Here is a 19,606-nt window from a genome sequence, read left to right as displayed (position 1 = left end):
TAAAGAAGGGTATTACCTGGGAAAGCACTGATTACACCAGTATAGCAAGTAGGTTTAGTAGATATTTATGGTGATAAGTACCACTTAAATAAATGGAGCAATAACCATTCATTAAGAGAACATAAAGCTTACCTGCCTTTTGCTCTGCAGCTTTTAAACTTGAAGATTTCCCTGATGCTTTTAAACCACACTGTCAGAAAAAAGCACCTCAAATGAGAACAAGGATGGTTCTGTATAGCAAGATGGAAAACCAGCTGAAGTAATTGTCATGAGAATTACTTAAGAGTGTTACTGAGTCCTTGCTGGTGTTAATCTTACTAGCTGGGATGTCTAGAAGGCTTGCAGGTACCCTTCCTTTTCTTAAACCTCACGCTCCATGTTTGCTAACAGCAGGACAAATCTGCTAGTGGTCAGCTGGAGGGCTTGCCAAGGTCTGGGTATGGTGTTACCTTCACTGAGCTGGAACTGCTGTCCCCAGCAAAGCCTTTGCACTTTGACAGAGCAAACTGGAAACATCTGGTAGCCTTGTGTATTGAAAAGATTTTTAATAGAGGAACTAGAAAAGCTTATAATACAATAACATGCTGATTAATTCACATGTTTCCAACACACTCATTTTCATTATCACACTGTTTTTTTGTATTAGCTTCATGTAGCTGACTCACAGAAGTTGTATCATGGGGAAAGTGGAGGTTTTGGCAAACAGACTGGAAGTACTGGGGTTTTGCGCCTGCATAGGGGAGTGTCAGGTTTTTACAGCTCTGAGGTGATCCATTAATTAGAACCTTCTGAAGGGCTATCAACATTAATTTCTATACTTAGCATATTGAAATGAAGGATAATAGTTAATACTGAAACTGTTTGCTGTTTCTGAAGAGTTCAGAGGCTTTGTTCCTGATTGTAGACCATTCATACTTCAAAGGTTTTGCAGTCATAAGGGCTGGAAGCATTTTAAAATAAAGTTGCCATTCCAGAGCACGGTCCAGTGGCAACAAGTGTGTTCCACAGAAAATTCTGTAGCTCTGGAATCAAATTGGACAAACATTCCTATGGATAATATTAGCATCTGTAAACTATATTTTTTAAATTCAGTGCTCAGAGTTGTGGAGGGGGAAAAGAGAAGTAAAGTTGCTGTGCCCTGACAATGTGCTCTGCCTGATGGGGAGGATAAATCTATAGTAGATCCTTGTAATACCAGTGTCTGTTCAGCAGTCATTGAATTGGTTGATTTTTTTCAGAACTTTTAAAATATATTAAGGACAAAAGTACCGCCCCATCCCCCCTTCCCAAAATGGCGGTTTGTCAGTTACGACTAATATATCACTGAAATTGTTATATATGTGTTTTTTATCTTCCCCAGCCCCCACCCCACCAGCTGTGGAATAGGTGCACTTTTCTTCTGAAAGGGACAGATATATTAAGATGTTCGAGTTCTTTAGGGAGTTTAAATGGCAGATAATAGTTTGCTGCTTGCGTGTATGTATTTCTCATCGTTATGAGTTTAAGTGCTGAATAAAAAGTTAAATATGCAATTAAGTAAAACTGCCAGCAGCCCAGAGAAAATCCACTGTTCTCTCCAAATATGGTCTAATGAGAAGATAACCCAACAAGGAGAGATAAAAGCTGAGCTTAGTTAATTGGCAAGAATGGAAAGATATTTTTTTTTCTGAGCCCTGAAGATATTTGCAAGGATGAAGATATTCAGAGGAAGCTTTTCCATTGTTTCTTATGAAACCTGAACTGGGCCACGCAAGTCTCCAGTCCTGCTCCAGATGAGACTTCAGAGCAAACCATCCAGTCAAAACAGTTATGGAAAAGGGACAAGAAACTTGAGGAAAAAAATGTTCAGAAACAGCTTCGGTGCATAATTCTCTGCGTAGGGACAATAGGGCCTTGACTTTTCAGCCTTGCCACTGCTTATTCTTCCTAGGTGTGATGGCAAGGTTATCATTCACTTACAGGAATAGAAAGTGGAGGCTGATGAAGATGTCACAGAAGAAAAACCCCTACTGGTCTGACAGGTAAAGAGAAATGTAAAGATTGAATTGCAAGTTGAACAGGAAAAAAGGGATGCTGGATGGATATCTTTTTTTTTTCTTTTTTTTTTTTCCCCTGGAGGTTGCTTGTGCAGTATCCATTGAGATCTATGTATATTTGTGGACAAATACCTCAGGTGTGAGTGTGCTCACTGTAACCTACTCCTGGCAAAGGAAAAACATCACTCCTGCTGCTGAAGATAAAGCATAATAGTCTATTCCCCTTCACACCAAACTTGCCCATTAAAGCAGCTTCTGACTTGGCAGATGGCGCTGCTTTCTGCCTGCAGGTTTTCTTTTATATGGGAACAAAGCCAGCACAGCCAGGGTCTGGATAGAAATTACTCAGTTGAAGGAATTTTAACTGAGGTACTCAAGAGAAAAGGGCTCCAACAAGCAGAAACATTCATCCCTGGAGCCACATGTCAGTCAAGTACTACATACTGTATTTGGGAGGTCCCTGTTGACATCTTCAGTCTATGTCCATAATGGGAACTAGTTAGGATTTCACTCATCATTTTGGAGTCGGAAAACACCAGACATCCTCTCAGAGATGCTGCAGGGCTTTGGTTATTTTTGTAAAGTATTATGTGGCTTAGTTTGCTCTTGCTTGGCATTGTGATTTGCTACACACTTTTACAATGTGCTGTCAGCTTTGTTTCTGTTAGATTGAAATGCCACATGCATTGCTGTCCTGCTCCAGAAAATCTCATCTGGTTACTCACTTAGATACATAATGGCATTTTGGCTGAACAGCACTGTTCCCAAATAGTGAGAATGCAGGGATTTAGAAAAGTAGAAGCATAAACAAAAGTGCTGTGCAGGACTATGGCCTTCTAGAAGGCAACTATGGTTTAGTCTCTCTCTCCCTTACAAATATAAAACCTTCTCAGATCTCTTTCTGTAGTTGGTCCAGAAATAGCAGTCAAGTGAAGTCTAGTCACTCTTCTATTTTTATCTCTTCTTTGCCAGCCTGCCCCCTTCTGTTCACTTTACCTTGCGGGGCTAAAACTTAACCTCCTCTCATTTAACACTGTCATCAGCCTGAGTGTTCTCCGCTGTTTTTCACACTCCTCCCTGTTTTTAGGGAGGGGAGGAGACCGATATAGCTGACTACCTGTGAGGATAAATGTGAACTCTAGGGATTTGCCTTCCATTAAAAAAATCCCCAGCCTACATTGTTCTTTCTTTTTCGCTCACTACTTTTTCTTTTTTGGGGGGGCACAAATTCCTGCTAAACGGTGTCAATATAATATTTCAATGCATTTGATGACCTACTTAATTTTTGTGAAAGATGGTAGAAAGGGCTCAGACAGAGTTGGGATTAAGAAAAGAGAGTTTTAGAGTGTTCTTCTGGGGTATTGGGATTCTCTGCATCTGCAGCTTCAGGATTTTGGTGGATGTTTCAGGCTGTAAAAACAGTGCTACATGTCGTTGGCATACTATTCACTTTTCAGTAAACAGATGTTGCTTCTTTCCAGGAGAAGAAAAGGAAGGAAAATTTAGGCATAGCAGCAAAAAAAGACCCTTGGAACTTCAAGGAAAACAAAGTACATAGGTTATGAGTGTACTGGTACTTTTGGTATGAAAGCTCTCCTGAAAAACAGTATGGCAGTGGGTAAAGTGCTTCTCCTCTGCAGTGCTGTGCGTGTGCTGTATACTGCAGCTGCCTTCCAGTCATCTGAGACCTCTGGGTTAAGGCGGGGTATATATGAATGGACCTGCTAGCTCACAGAATAATTTAGATTGCAAAAGGCTTTTAAGATCATAGAGTCCAACCGTTAACCTAATACTGCCAAGTCCACCCCTAACTGTGTCCCTAAGTGCCACATCTACACATAGATCTTGTTCTCTGGAATAAAGAGTGAGATAAGCCATGGCCTGCCTCATGGAAAATGTCCTTTGCTGCTAAGTGCCAACAATGCAGTGTATGCAACTTGCTGATTTGAAGACGAATAAGTGAAGCCCAAATGTTAAATAAAGCAAAAAGCAAACACAAAAATTAACAGGCTCCTTGCTTAGATTTAAGGAATGTTTCGTGGATCTTGGAAACCATGCATTGGACAAACTATATAGAGAATGTTAAGTGGAGTCACTGTGGAGAAAGATAGTCATTCTGCAACACCTTAATTTCCTTTAGTCTTGAGCTATGTTTCTGTCTCTCATTCAATTTTAATGTTTCTGATTATGTTAAATAATACTGTATCACGTAAGCTAATTGCTGGGTAGTCTGTTTTCAGTTAGTATACCGTGAAGTTGGGTCATGATTGCTCACAAACAGGAGACTGTAGAGTCCAAAGTATTTGTTTTGCAAGTTATCTAAATAGCTGGTACTTGTAAAATACCCTGTTTATTGCCTGAAATAAGATTATGATCAAGGAAAAGAATGTAGCAGTGGAGAAGGCAATGCATACAGTGAAAGTGAAGGTCTGATGATTGATTGTGGAATAGGAAATATTAACTATCTTCTTACGTGCTGTACGTTGGATTTTTAGAAGACAAGAAAATTATGCCAGGTTAGGAATTAAACATTTCAGCGTTTTTAGAATGTTATTTAGAAAATAATGTTTTAGAAAAATAACATTATACTAAGCCAGAACTGTGGTGGGAATTCAGGGGAACCAAGTGTTGGTTGGGTTTTGTGCAGAATGAAGGAGCTCTTGCTTTACAGGAGCAGTTGTATGTTTCTTGAGGAAACTGGCACTTTTATTCTGTAGTTCCCTCTTACCTACCATGTTTCCTGCAGCCTATTTATACTGGTTTATCTCATGCTACAGGAAATTCAGTATCAGTACCACAGCTGAGTATGAGTAATAAACTTAAGGAGCTGTGTGTTGTAGATCAAAGCCAGATACAGTGTAGAATGAATGTGAGTTCAAAAAAGTTCTACTTAAATGGCAGCCCCCAGTGTATGGAGGAGTACCTAAAATACAGATAGCATAGGTCCTTGAATTTTATCCTTCAGTGCCAATCTTGGTAAGTATTACGTAAATATGCATAAAATACCTAAAATAACTTTCAGTCGATTAAAAAGTGGGTCATTTCTACTGCTACAAGAATTGTTTTTAAACCAGTGAGTCATTCAAGACCTGAGTCTTTGAGCACTTGGTGCCGTTCTGGCCCAAATATGTACATTCTGGAGTGTCAGTTGGACTAGTTAATTTAAAAAGGTGGATTTTATCAATTTACTTAAAATCTGACGTTATTGACTGGTTTTGTCATTATTTTAAATACAGCAAATAATTAAAAAACCAAAACAAAACAGGGCTTGGTCTGAAATAATAGAACCATGTGTAGTAAATTCTTACTAGGTTCAATGGCAGTTCATTAAGCCTAAAAAGTGCAAACAGAAAGGCAAATGCTGTGAACCATTAGGTCATCTTGAAAAAAACAAAACTATACTTTGCAGTTTCTGTGCTTTTTTCTAGTGTGCTAGCAAGCTGGCACAAGTTATACCCTGACTTCTGGGTACCAGCAAAGCTTGGGAAGATCAAGGTGTGTTCCCCTGCCATCACCCAGGTTCCAAGATCTGAGGAAGTATTATAGATACGTATCTTATTTCAATTGCGAGGAAGGTGCTTAAAGAGAGAGCACATGTGTGTGTACTGGTCAGACACAACTGGTCACTTGATGCCCCCTTTGGACTGGAAGACCCTTCTGTCTCCCCTCCTCCCTTTAGAGTCTAAAACTTCCTATTCCATTTAACTGAAGTAAAACCTCACTGATTCATGGTAGCTGGGAGTCTCATTACAGATAACTGGATTTTGCAAATCAGCTTTGGTGCAAGGGAACAGTAAGCAAGAATTTTAAAGTTCATTTACAAGACAAGTGTACTTCAACCTCATTTACTTACAGTAATACAATCTACAGAGATGCCCAGACTGGAAAAACCTGATAGCATCTAATTTGGGAAGATCAGGGCCACACCTGAATATCACAGCTCACATGCATCATTTTTTCCTTAGTATATTTTTTTCTGTGTATGGTAGCAGCCTGGTCTGCAAATAAATGACTTCTCATGATAGCTTGCTGCCAGTTAAGTCTCAACAGAAAAAAGAGATTATCTTCATGTTGTTATAAATTCATGGGAAACACGAAGAAGGAGCATGTCACTCTTGCTGGGAGCAAAAGCCAGTGTGCTTTTGAGAAACTTAATATACTAGTCTCTTGCATATAAAGACTGTTTTGTGATAATCTTAACTGTATACAGTCATTATTAAAAAAAAAATACAATTGTTGATTTATTTACACAATCATATGCAACATTTTGCATCCCTAAATGTTTTTGCAGTTACTATTTGCCTGACTAAAAACGTTGCCGTTTCTCCTGTGAAGTGTGTATGTTTCCTGGTTATGGAATTTTTCAATGTTAAGTGTGTCTTTAGAATGCCAGACTTCAGGATCATGTGTGATATTCTAGTAGTAACAGTATAGCTGTCTGCATAGCTATCCTCATTTCTTTGGGTACAGTGGAGTTGTCTGAACTGTTTGCATTGTGGCTCTTACACTGTAGGAAGATGTGGCGACATTCATGAAAAGGAAAGTGCAGAGATGGGGCCAGTGTTGGAGGTGGAGAGTAGATGACCTGTTTACTTAATTGGAAAACCGTGAGAACTTCTTTCCATCAGCACCAGTGAAAGCTGGTGGTGTGGTCTGTCTGGATTAGTGTATAAACTGTGTGGATTGTGGTATTTTACACAGACTTCCTAAGTACTTAAGATGATTCAAAGCTCTGTAAATGAGATTAAGCTATAACGCTCCAGCATTTTAATACATCAGAGTGAAGGGGAAGAGAATTCTTGCTCAGCATGTAAATCACGCATGGTCTTCTAGTTCCTGAATCTTTGTAATGTATGGCATTTTGCATCGAAGCTTTCATGGCCTGTTTTAAGAGAAAAAGCAAATATTTATGTAAAATTGGTTTTTCATCCAGAAAAGTTTGCTTGCTGAACTTAAACCCAAACAAACTACCCCAAATGTGCCATTTTTACAAGACATTTCAGATGGCTAAGGAGCCAGTCTTACTAAAGTTGCACTGTTCACAGATCTTAAAGTCTTGCCAGTTGAAACTCTGGCTCTTCCCATGGGTTTTTTCCCCAGGATTTTTTTTTTTTTCTTGAATACTCTCTTAAGTATGCTGGCATTCCAAGTAACAGGCCCTAAGGCAGCTCCTGGGGTCTGTGTCAGCTAGGGCTGAGGACAAATTTATTAAGCCCATTGTAAGGGGGGAGCTCAGAAAACCTTTCTTATTTGGTTTTTTGGACAGCACTTCTGAAATATATAAACTCTTAGGAAATGGCAGGATGTGGAGTGACTCATGCTCTTCATCCACTGAACTTTCCTGTGTGGTGAAATTTTGGCTGAGGTGCATAGTTTGCCTAGGTGTGAATCAGCTGTAAGCCTGATGAAAGCACTTGACTAGTGATTTGTAGCTGCCATTGGTTTCTGTTACACTGTGGAGTGGATTTGGTTTTTATTTTTGTTTTCAAAGGAGAAGAGTTGAAAACTGGATAGGGAGCAGCCGCCTTGTGCATCTGGTTCTGCGTGGGACTCCTGTGTATTCCTTAGCACCACATCTACCATATATTTCAGGGATGATGAGTCCTTAAAATTCCATTTGCAGTGCCACAAGGCCTGGTGTTTGGTACTGCTATAGCTGCTAGTGTTCTTCCTGCTTGTAATTGTAATGGTGAGAAATACTACTGTTCACTTGCTTCATTTTTAACGAAAAATGTATTTATTAGTTTTCTTGTAAAGGATTAATTTCTCTTGGGGCCTTATTCCATTTTCCCACATGTTGCTTTTAGTCAATGTGGCTTTGTCAAAAGCAGTCTGGTTTCCACAGCAACCGAGCTGTTAACACCAAAGATGTCAGCGCTTGAAGGTAGGGAGGGGAGGAGGCTGCATTTTCTGGCTCAGCTGCCTTGCCGCGGTAGAGGCCCTTGCTGCAGCCATGCTACAGTACAACATCTCCATTGTCTTTGTGAAGAGTAAAAGCCTTTCATTTTGTTCTACTCTTCCCTTTCCAATCAATTTACAGTCAAAATTCGACACTTGGGAGGGTGACGGGGCTTGATGGTTCCTTGATCCTTAGAAGCTTCCTGTTCTTTCAAGCCCTCTGTTCTGAAGGGCACTGCTCTGTCCTCTGCTTTTTAAATAGTTTTTCTTTCTTTGAAGAAAATAGTACTTGCATACATGCAAAACCTGTAGCAGTGAGTAGAGCACTATTCTTTCTGACCCATATTCAATGTCTGCTTATGAATGATAACATGAAAAATGATCAGTCCTTTTACCTTGCCCAGTAATGTGAACCCTGCTCCAATTAAACCTGCTCAGATGGATTTTCTGAGGAACCCATCCCCTTAGGGTGGGAACTAAGCCTCACTGCTATTGACCTTGGAAAATTGCATTGTTAAAAAGTATTTTCTAATACGTAGTTAACCTGTGAAATTCATTGCCTCAGGAGCTGAGTGGTAGTGATGCTGTGAAGATCTGGAGAGAAAAAGCAGCGCTCTTCTGACTATTGCAAATGCAAAGGAAAACCCCCATTGTTTCAATATACTGTACAAATCTAGCTGTGGTTTTCTAGATCGTGTTATTACAATTTATAATTACAAGACTGTCAGGATAAGTAATGAAACTTAGAGCATCAGAAGGCACCTTATTGTGTCTCTTGTGTAAATTGTATTGGTGCTGCAGGTGTAAAATACCCTCCATAGGGAGGTGGAACTTCCATCTTAGCTTCATGGACGGCTGTAGCTCTGGGTAATGTCTGTCACTTGCATAATAGTTTCATGTCAGGGTGTGTCTTCCTGGGTGAGTTGTTCTTGTCTAAATTAGAGTATAAACATAAAGTGAAATGGATTTTTCATAAGGGCTATTCATACTTAGTTGGTTTTTTTTTATTCTTTTTTTCGTCTTATGAAGGGCAGGACAGGAAGGCACTTCATAAGACCTGGCTCATGGAAGTGCAAAGAGTGTAATGTTGGTGAAATTTCTTTTTTGGCACATTCTACTGCTTATTTTCACCTTTAATAGAAATTATGGTAAAAAGCAACTGCTGAAGACAGTTAAAACTAGAAGCTGAAACTTTAGAGAAATGGGAAGTTCATGCTTTCAGCTGGCTCAAATACATAATGAAATCATGGACCCAAGTGCACGCACAGTTTTAATTCAATCTTTTGGATGCCTATTAATGACTTCTAAAGACTAAATTTTGTATCTGCAACTTAGAATAGAATTGCAGCCCACTTTTGATAGCTGGTTGTATTCTTATTGTTTATTTCTGTCACTTTCTTAACAAGTATCTGGTTCTGCATTGGAGTTTGTGGTACGCAAGTCATTCTTACAAAGGGCAAAATCTCTGGATAGCTGTCTTGTCTACCAGAATTAGGTGTTTTGCCAGGTTTATTACATTTAGTTAGGTGGTTGATATTCTTTATGTTTGGAAACGTACAAAGTAGCATCTCAAAGGATTTCTGGCACCAGAGTGCAAGGAAGCAGGCTGACAAAGTGAGAGTGGTAGATGAGGAAAGGTCAATTAATTTAGAAACAGTCTCAGTTCCTGTGGATTAGTATCAAGTGGAATTTTCCTCCAGTCTCAGCTCTGTAATAACTTCTTCCTGTTGCTGAGACGCTGTGATTAAAGGCCTCGTGAAAGCAGAGGGAGTGTGAGAGTGACTTGCAGTTCCAGTTGCGTTTAAGAAACCGTGATTGCCAGGTGCCTCTGTTTTGGCAGGCAAGTGTGACTTAACTTGGGCTGGGCCTATATGCCTGTGTTATCATTGAAAAATGGGAAGTGACACTCAAGATCTACAAAAACTAATCTCTTACTGCAGTACGGAGGAGGAGAAAACAGTGATATGCATTATTGGTAAAAGACTTTATACAAGAGCAATTAATTCTGAGTCTTTCCCACCTCTCTGCTGTCTGAATCACTGTTGTGGGGGTGTGAGGAAGGGTGAATGCAGTGTTGTGTGTTAGTGCACAACAGCTAAGTCTCACAGGGGAAGTACGGAGAAAGTTCTCACAAGTGTTGGTTCAATAAAACATCCAACACAGCATTAATAATTTTTTGTTAAATCAAAATACTCCAGGCTGGTTCTTGGTATCAGTGACAGTCTTGATTTTTGGCAATATGAGTTAATAACTCTGTAAGACAGTTTAAAGACTAAAGCAGGAGTTTGCCAGCATTCTACAAGCAAAGGAGCATGTTTCACAGGAGGGCAGTTTTGGAGGAGAATGGTTGAGCTTGGAGCCTGGATACAGTCAGTGTGAGAAAGGTATGTGTGGCAGTCCTCTAAGGACAGGATGGAAAGGATCCATGCTACTGCTGAATGTGGAGTTTCTTACATGTCATCTTTCCCATCTATCCCAAGCATCAAAGGTCATGAGGAGATTTGTATTCTCAGGTTTTGTTTATGTAAACCTTCTAAATGTGAACACCTGAGCCCACTCACTGTGCTATGACTGTGTTAAGTGCTGAACAATCATTTTCTAACACAAGTTGTGCTTGTTCCAGATGAGATTTCTTCATCTTTGTTTTTTTGAGAATGCTCTGACTCAGCAGACCAAAGTGGTCATTTCTGTCTTTTAAAATTCATCTACAGACCTGCATTTGAGCAAGTTAAAATAGGGATGACTTGGTAGGGGAAGGTATTGTTAATATCACTGCTAGTCATCAACTTCTCATGTGCACAACATACTGCCTACATCACTGAGGAATATTGCACTGTTTTATATTAAAAATGAATAACATTAATGTGTTCCATCTTCATTTGATTTCCTGCTGTGAAAGGGATTACCAGTAGACAACTGCATGACATTACTCCTTTATATGCACAAGTGCATTAAATGCTCTTTGGTTGAGATTAGTGCTGTTAATATATTATTAATATGAATCAAGGTCCTGTTTTATGATTGCTTCGTATTACCCAAAGGTTCCTCACCTTCTCTGAAGGATGGTATCTTTCAAAGCGCCCTAGTACATCAGAGTTTTTTTTTATAAGAGTTCACCAGAGTAGAGCTGCCTCAATTTCAACTACTTAATTTGAAATGATTCAAAGGAGGGATGTCTTTTCAAATGTGCTGACCCTACTGAGAAATCAGGTTGCATTGAGTTGTCTTAAGATGTCTGTTCAAGCCTTCAAATAATACTTAAACATTAATTAAAAAATAAATTAACTGTAATCAAGATAATTTACACTTCCAAACTACATTTGATCTAAATCTGCAAATTATTCATACCTTATACCTTATACCTTTGGACTGTAGTCAATTTTTAGATTCCTATGCACATTTTGTTGCATGATCGTGCAGAAATCTGGGCTGATGTTTTGCATTTCAGCTTGCATCTGCATAGAGTGATTGGTGTCCCTGGTACAAAACTCATGGAAATTTTACTCTTTTCTATTCGCTTTTAAAAAATGAGTTAATTACATTTATAAAGCATTTTCCTAAACAAATAATAGACTCCTATGTGGATTTTGACCTATATGTTAGTGTGTATTGGTCACTAATTACTGCCACTGAGACATCAGGACCAGTGATCTCTTTTTCCAGTTTCCTACGACTGATTACCATCAATGGTTTGTAGCTGACTGCTTGTTTTGTAGGAGATATTTCTAGGGAGTCCAAAATCAGTGTTCCTGGGACTGCTGACATCCCCCTCCATGCCTGGGAGAACTTAATCTGCAAATACTCATTGTTTTGTGCTTTCACTCAGTTTATTCCATGCTTTTAAACTTTTTTCTTCAGTGCAATCAGGGCAGAAATTGATTCCCTTCTCTTCCACCCCCAACTTTTTCTGCTATTCATCCTCTGGAAGGATTAAATTTTAACTGCTAAATGTCAGTAAATGTCAATTTTTCCTTCCACCTCAAAACTTCCATTTTATTATTAAAAATTATAGGAGGGGAAAGTAATCTGTGAGACATCACTCTTTGCAGTTTACCCCTTTTTCTTCTCTCAGATCCATTTAACATTGAATAAATAGAAACTGTACTTCCAAAGTATGATTAAATTTGCTGTTAATCTTTTTCCAAACTATTACATTTGGAGTTTTCAGTACCTAATAAGGCATACATTAAAGAAGAAAAAAGTAAATTTGCTTTAAAAATAAAACTAGCATTTGCATTTGAACTTTTTCTGAGGCCAGGTAAAAGTGTATTATCTCTCCACTCAGCTTTTTCTTTACAGATGATATGTTCCCGAACTAGTTACTTTTTAATTATTCCTAATTTTTTTACTAGTTGTATAGAAATGTAAGTTCTGTTATATTATTTGCATGTTTACTGTTCTATAAAATCTTAGAGCTTGTTAGCTCAAAACAAAATAAAATACATTGTTCTGCACTTTTTTTGCATGTATATATATATATAACCCTTGTGTGACAACATGAGAGCCAAAATTTGTATTTTTTAGAAAAAGGAGAACAAATAAACATTAATTACTGGGAACTGTAGCCCACTAGAGCCTTGTTAGCAACCACAAATACACAACAAAATCAAACTTGTAGGATGAGTAACTAAAACAAAAATGTTAGATTCCTTTTCTGCCTTTTTCCTGAAGTCTGTTGGAGTTTGGCTTGAAATAGTAATTCAGTTTTGGCTTTATTTGTTTTCTCACAACAGTGAAAATAAAAGTCAGTAAGCATTGCCATTTTCAGGAAATACTCAGGCTTCCATGCTTAATATAAATCAAGGATGTAGGAAAAAGTAGTCCCAAAATAAATGGCATGCTACTTCTGCAGTTTGACATAACTGCACTGCCTTTGTTCTTCTGATGGCCCTACAGTAACCCAAGTTTCTGTAATTTAACACCAGGCCCAGGAGGTCTATGTTCAGGTTTCAACACTTACATTTTCCTGTTTGTCCACACAGAATTATAATTTACATCTTAAAATCTGCTAAGTGTGTGAGGAGTAAAATCTGGATATATGAGGATTTTACTCAGCAGAATATTCCAGAGTTTACCTAGCTACTTTGTTTGATTTAAGTGTTCCCATGGGAGACTTGCAGGACTTAGAAGTCATGTTTACCCAGTACATCTACTGTTTGGCCAAAGTACTTTTTACATGAAGTTGTTACTTTTACGTGCAATTTCAAAAGCGTTGGAGAGTACTGGGGAACCGTTCCCTGTGCCCGCTTCCTGCTGGGCTGCATTACAAGTATGTGTGTTGCACTGCGCAGCATGGGTGTCTACCTACAGAGGTGTTCTGGGGTGAACAGCACAATCACTGTCCAAGAACGACTCTCTGTAAAGGACAAGCTTTGGTTGCCCAAGATCAAGGGAGTATTCTGGGATGAGTATATCTGTTCTTCCAATGCCCATGCTTTCCACTAATCTGAGTTTTCCATAATACATAGTCAGGTAAGGCTTCCAGGATAGCATCTCCCTTACCACTTCCCAAATGGCTTCTCTGGTTGAGAGGACCCAGGTACAAGGGCAACAGCACGTAAGTTGATAAGGTTGATACGCGATCAGATGATGAGGATGTGCCCAGCTCAAGCTCTTAGCATGAGGGCTGTAACCTGGAACTCAACACAGTATCAAAGACCGTAGGTAGTCTCCTGTAACCTGAAGTTACAGCATCTCGTTCTGTGCTAGCAGTAAGAATTTATGTAGTGTCTGTAGCTAGCTGATTGAAAACATGAGCCAACTGTCAGCACTGCCTTCCAGGAAGCTTGGCTGCTCCAAGAGCTGCTTCTATTCATTGTACATCAGCCTGCGTCCCCTTTCTTGCTGTTGCTATTGAATTGGGGTCTGTCTGCTGAAGCAAGAAACCTAAGTACTGTAAAAAGCCCAGCACAGAATTGGCCAAATACTCTCTTAGACTTCTTTAGCTTGACTATGTTTAAAGTATCTTCTATTCTTAAAATGTTAATTTATTGCTAATTGCCTCAAAATTAAGGAAGCATGAAATATAAATATCTTCCAACTTCAACCATTTTGTTGTTAGTTTGAAATGGGAGAATAGGCAACAGCAAATTACTTATCTGTAAACTTTGTACAACAAAGAAATATGGCATGCAAATGATGTGTTACCCAGTAGAACTGCGGAAAATAAAAACAACTACTAAGTATACTGGGATTGAAAGACAGATAATGACCATTGTTGAAAGAGGAAAGCAATCAGATAAATGAGTCTAAGAATTATTGATTTTCATTATTTCAATTAAAATAAACCAAAATTGGAGTGGTAGAAAAATTACATATGTTTTTAAAAGCAATGTAGTGGCACAATTATGTGTAGTATAATGCCAAAATAAAGATAATGCCTAGTTTTGATTATTGGATTGAGCAGGCATTAATAAAGTTAGAAAGTCTTTTATTCCAGTTTTTGGTTCTTTACTACACCTCATCTCTTTCTAGAGGAATGAGGCAGACTTTGAACAAAGCAAATGAAGTTACAGTAAAAGATGCTGAGGGTTGTGTTAAGTTCTTGATTCTTCTGTTTTTGTAAATGATTTTCAAGCAGAAGCAAGAGGTGCAGAATAATAACACAGTAATCAATATGATGTTACAAAATCAAAACAAAATGGAAGACTTAGCTCTCCAGAAGATGGGAGGAATAGGCAGAAGTAAAATACTGAGAATGATGCAGACTGATATTTGAGTACAAGTTTATTCCCTTTGGGGATTAATGAATGACAGCAAAGCAACATTAAAAAAATTAAAGAACTTTCCTATGCAGCTGCACTTGGGGACCCTGTTATATTTGGTGCCTTAGCGTTCATCTGATTCACTACAATAGTGCTGGTGTTGGAACTATGTAATGTGTGGATGGAACTACCATCTGCACCCTGCAAATTTCAGCATCAAGTGACAGATACTGCCTATCAGGAAAGATGGGGAAACATCAACTATCTGAATTGTTCCAAGAGTAGATCGTTCTGGATAATGGGTGCTTGCAAGGGTAAGCAATGATGAAAGCTGAATATATATATGGTTTGAAGACAACGTCAGGAAAAGTAATGTCAGATAAAAATACTGATTACTTTTCTATGTAATTATCTTCTCAGGCAGTATTAGAGTTGATTGTGAAAAGAAACAAAAATAACTGCCAAAGTCATTGTCCTTGTTCAGGTGAAATATCTGCTAAGAGGGGTTTATCTTGTTGAAGACATCAGAACTGTGACTAATGTGATAAATCTCATGTAAAAAAGAAAAAAATAGACATCAGGAAAAATGATGGTATTATGAGTGCTCTTACCAGGGAACTCTACTGTGCCTCTGGAAGGACGCAGAATTGGGCTGCACAAAGCACTTGCCTGTAGGCAAGGTTCATAGCTTAGCTTCCTGGTGGGATTGCCTTGATCTGCATGGCCTCTCTCTCTCATCTTAATATTCTGACAGACTTGAAGGATGGTGTTTCTTGTGCTGAACAGGAATAGTTTTGTGACAGTTGTTTTGGCAGAATTTTTCCAGCCGTTTCCAGTAATAAGACTGGAGGAAAAAATTGTTTTGCCTACATAAAATACAAATTAACTTTCTAGTGATTTGCCTTTCATTTGGATTTGAAGTTCATTGAGGGATGAATTTTGTTCTAGGAGCACCTTGTCCTGTCACCATTAAAATCATCCCAAGTTCAGCCAGATTCTAAATCTTTAATGGTCAGTAGAGATGTGTTCAGTTTTAACAGTTGACTTCCCCAAAGGTGCATTTGCACTGGCGTGCCACAGACTACAGCAGAACAGGTATATTCACAGGGGTTGAATCCTTGTGCTCCTGAAATTTATCTTGGCTCTGGATGCAGGTACTAAGAGAAGCAATCTCTAGTCTGGCCTTCAACTCTACCACTTGTCCCCAAAAGCAGAGGAACAGGGATTTGCTGGGTACCAGCAGAGAGAGTGGGGGGCAGAGAAACGGGGACCTGGAGATGGTAAGAGAATGAGATCTGCTGAGGAGACGTTGCTGAAGGAGCACCCAGGACACAGAGGCAGGAGCAATAAGATGATGGATGGGGAGCAGAGACAGGAGCAATAAAATGATGGATGGGGAGCAGAGGGTCAAGGCTGAGTTCGGTTGAGGGGCCTCGACAGAAGCAGAGACAGAGCCAAGGGGTGGAGAATGGGGAAGGGGAAGAAAAGTAGATGGAATCTGGGATTTGGAGGTAGAGGAACAGACCACAGGAACCAGGGGAAGAGCTGACCAGGTAGGGGCTCTGGTACTAGTTTCAAGGGGTGGGAAAAGAGCTCGTTGGGTGATGAGGCTTGGTAGGAGAGGAAGATGGGATTAAGGCAAGGGGTCAGAGGTGAGGATGGGAGAGGGTTGGGTTTGTTTGGGTTTTGCCTTTTTTTTTTTTTAAGATAAATAGAAAACTGCCTAGCATAGTGCTTACCCCTCCAGGTAGGACTGCATCCCAGAATCTCAGTTTCCTGGTTTCTCTCCAGTCAAGTCATCAAGTAGCTGTAAAACTCATTGGTGTAAAATGTTTTACACCCTCTTGTTTATCCACAGTTGTTACATTCTGTTATTATTAGTTACTTTTAAGCTAACTGATAGAGGTCTGTGCAGTAAATGTGTGAGCTTTAGCGCTGCAGCTAAGTCATGAGGGATAGTGGTATGAAGATATGTAAGGGGATTTGTTATTTTCAGGGTGGTTTTGTTGTTGCTAAAATAAAAACCACACCACAAAAAAACCTAGACAATCTCTTGCATGTATGCAGAACTCCTTCCTAAAGTAGCAGCTTTGGGTTGAGAAAATGGAGCATTCAGCTGTAGTAATGTCAGGATCCATGCTATGTATATACTTCGACTATCTTGCACTCTGTATTTTCTACCACATTTCAGCCTTTTTCAGTGCACAGATATTAGATTGTTAAATGATTGGTTTCAGCAGCTGGTTTCATTGTCATTGTTCAGCATACGCACAAGGCTTCTTTACTTCAGGTTATTTCAGACCTACTCTGAAAACTTTTTTTTAATTTCTTTCTGATTGTGCTTCACTATATTGGCTGGATCACTGTTACTTTCACAGCATTGCTTTAAGATAGGTCTGTATTGTCCCTATTTCACATATGGGGAGCAGAGGAGTACTTCTAAGAGTAAAAGTATCCACTGAATTTTGGGAGCTCCATTTGAAATATCTTGCATGAGGGTGGCTTGGTTTTGGGATCATCCCCCTCCCCGTTCCTCCTCAGTGTACTGAGTAGTGGATTGCAATTTAACTCAAGCCAAACTTTTTAGACCCGAGCTCTGTTAGAGCTGGGAGTGCCCAGCTCTAACATTTTTTATTTCATTATAACTGATATTATAACATGTTGCAGATGAAAAAAAACACCATTAGTCTGTCTTGTTCCTGCTATCAACAGGCCTCTGTGTTGATTAACAAAAAAATCAAATACAAAAATATACAGATTTCATAATATGACTCAAACTGCCCTTTTAGACCTTCTAACATTAGTGAATTTCAGGATTAAGTTGCTTGAGTAACTTGAATATTGCTCCCTTTGTAAGTACGTATTAAACACAGTATTATTATACACCATTCCTCCCTCTTCAACTTCATCCTTACAAGAGAGTACAACCTGAACCTAATCGGGATGCAAGTCAGGATGCAGAGTGATAGGAACTGCTATCTGTAGCCTCTCCCACCTCCTCTTCATTTTACAGAGAAACTAGAAAGTGTAACGTAAGAAGGGTCTTGTGGTTACCACAGCTGAATGCTACTCTCAAAAATCTGGATTCTACTCTTGTCCCTTTCTGATACCTTATGCAATGCTCTGGAAGTCAACTGAACCAAACAGGTAGTCACTAATTGCCTATATCTCATTTCTTAGAAGCCTGAACTGCACCCTCAATTGCCAAAATGTTCACTCCCCCCTCACCCAGGGGGATGGGGAGGAGAGTTGGAAAGGAATGTAAAACTTGAGGTTAAGGTAAGAACAATTTAATAATTGAAATAGAATAAAAATGAAAGAACAATAACAACAATAATGACAATAACAGTTATAATGAAAAGCGTGAGGGAAAGAATAAAATCCAGAGGGAAAGGAAGAAAGAAACACGTGGTGCACAGTGCAGCTGCTCACCACCTGCCAACTGATGCCCAAGCAATGACCTGCTCGCCCTGGCCAACTGCCAGTATATATGCCATGCGTGCTGTCCCATGGTATGGAATACCTCTTTGGCTACTTCAGGTCAGCTTGCCTGTCTGTGTCCCCTCCCAATTCCTTGTGCTCCTCTAGCCTTTTCACTAATGAGGTCTGAGAAACTGAAGTCTCACATCAAAGCCAAAACACAGCACTGTACTAGCTCCTAAGAAGATAATTAACTCCATCCCAGCTGAAACCAGGACACCTCTTAACTATGCCATAGCAGTTCACATGTTGGCTATATGTATGTAAAATTTTCTGTTAGACAAGTCCACAGTGTAATCTTACAGGCACTTTCCAGCACCCTGAGCCGCAGAAAACTTGCAGTCCATGCAACATGTAAAGACTATATTGCACAACAGCTTTCAATAAATGCTTCTCAGAAATTCAGTTGCTGGTAGGGTTATTTTTACTTCTACTATCAGTACTTCCAATAAGCATCACTATTCTTCCTTTCTTTCAGTTAAACCTTTCCAGTGAAATCTGCAACCTGGGCCTTGCCTGCTTTACTGCTTTTTTTTTTTTGTTTGTTTTGTGGGGGTTTTTTGGTCAGGAATATGCAAAGAAAAGAATTCAACTTGCATTTCTTTTTCTTTTCATTTGCCTACATTGGATCAGAAGCTCAGGTTTTTGACTGCTATGCAGTTTCTTTTAAAGGTACTTCTAGGTGTGTGTAGTGGTTACAACAAACACTGCAAATGGTCCTGGTAGGAAAATAAGCTGTATGGGTGGTGGTTTAAATTTTAGTGCCATGTTTTTGACAGCTTAGCTATGTAAAAGAATATTAATGTATCTGAAAAATCCAAACATCACTTGGAGTTTTTAAAACCCAGAGCCTTGCATGTTCTGAGCAGTGAAAAGAGTCCATATTAGGGTATTGCGGAAGAGATGGAGGGAGGACACAGGATTGTGCATGTCGTGTCTGCTTTTCTTCATGTGTTAAACTGGTAGGGCTACGACAGTGAGCTTCTATGTTAACTTTACCCAAATAATAAAAACTTAGAAAGGATGTCTGAGCTAAAGGTACAATAAATAACACACACACACACTGAACACTATAGGTTATTGGTGATGAGGAAATCTGAGGCAGCAGTGTTTACAGCCTAATGGCATGGAGATCAGCAAAGATAAGAAGAGGAATGCGACTGTTGACTGGGCGTCTTGAATTTTGGGACAGGCAACAACAAATGTTTTTTGGAAGCTTTGCATAGTCGAAGGAGATTTTATCCAACATGGCCTAGATGAAATCTGAACTGACTACTTCAAGAATCTGCAACACCATGGCATATTTATAATCTGTAAATCTGTAATCTTTAAATTTGATAGTATCTTTGCAGTATGGTACCTTTAAATTTTACCTTTAAAGTGCCAGAGAACACTTGCTGGATTCTGCATTTTAACTGTCTTTCTCTCTTTGGCTTCTGCCAGATTATTTGTTAGTTTTTGTACTTTTTGCAAAGTATATAAGGCAAC

The 19,606-nt window shown here is 39.2% G+C and overlaps 1 protein-coding gene across 4 annotated transcripts in view; it reads left to right on the top strand.

Moving 5' to 3' along the window:
• The window catches only part of MAPKAPK3 (MAPK activated protein kinase 3), a 50,615-nt gene that overhangs the window by 2,116 nt on the left and 28,893 nt on the right, over window positions 1-19,606 (top strand). The gene's annotated exons all lie outside the window — the stretch shown is intronic.

This window comes from Falco peregrinus, chromosome 5 (assembly GCF_023634155.1).
Source record: "Falco peregrinus isolate bFalPer1 chromosome 5, bFalPer1.pri, whole genome shotgun sequence".
Classification (NCBI taxonomy): domain Eukaryota; kingdom Metazoa; phylum Chordata; class Aves; order Falconiformes; family Falconidae; genus Falco; species Falco peregrinus.
This window is presented reverse-complemented; position numbering and strand designations above follow the sequence as displayed.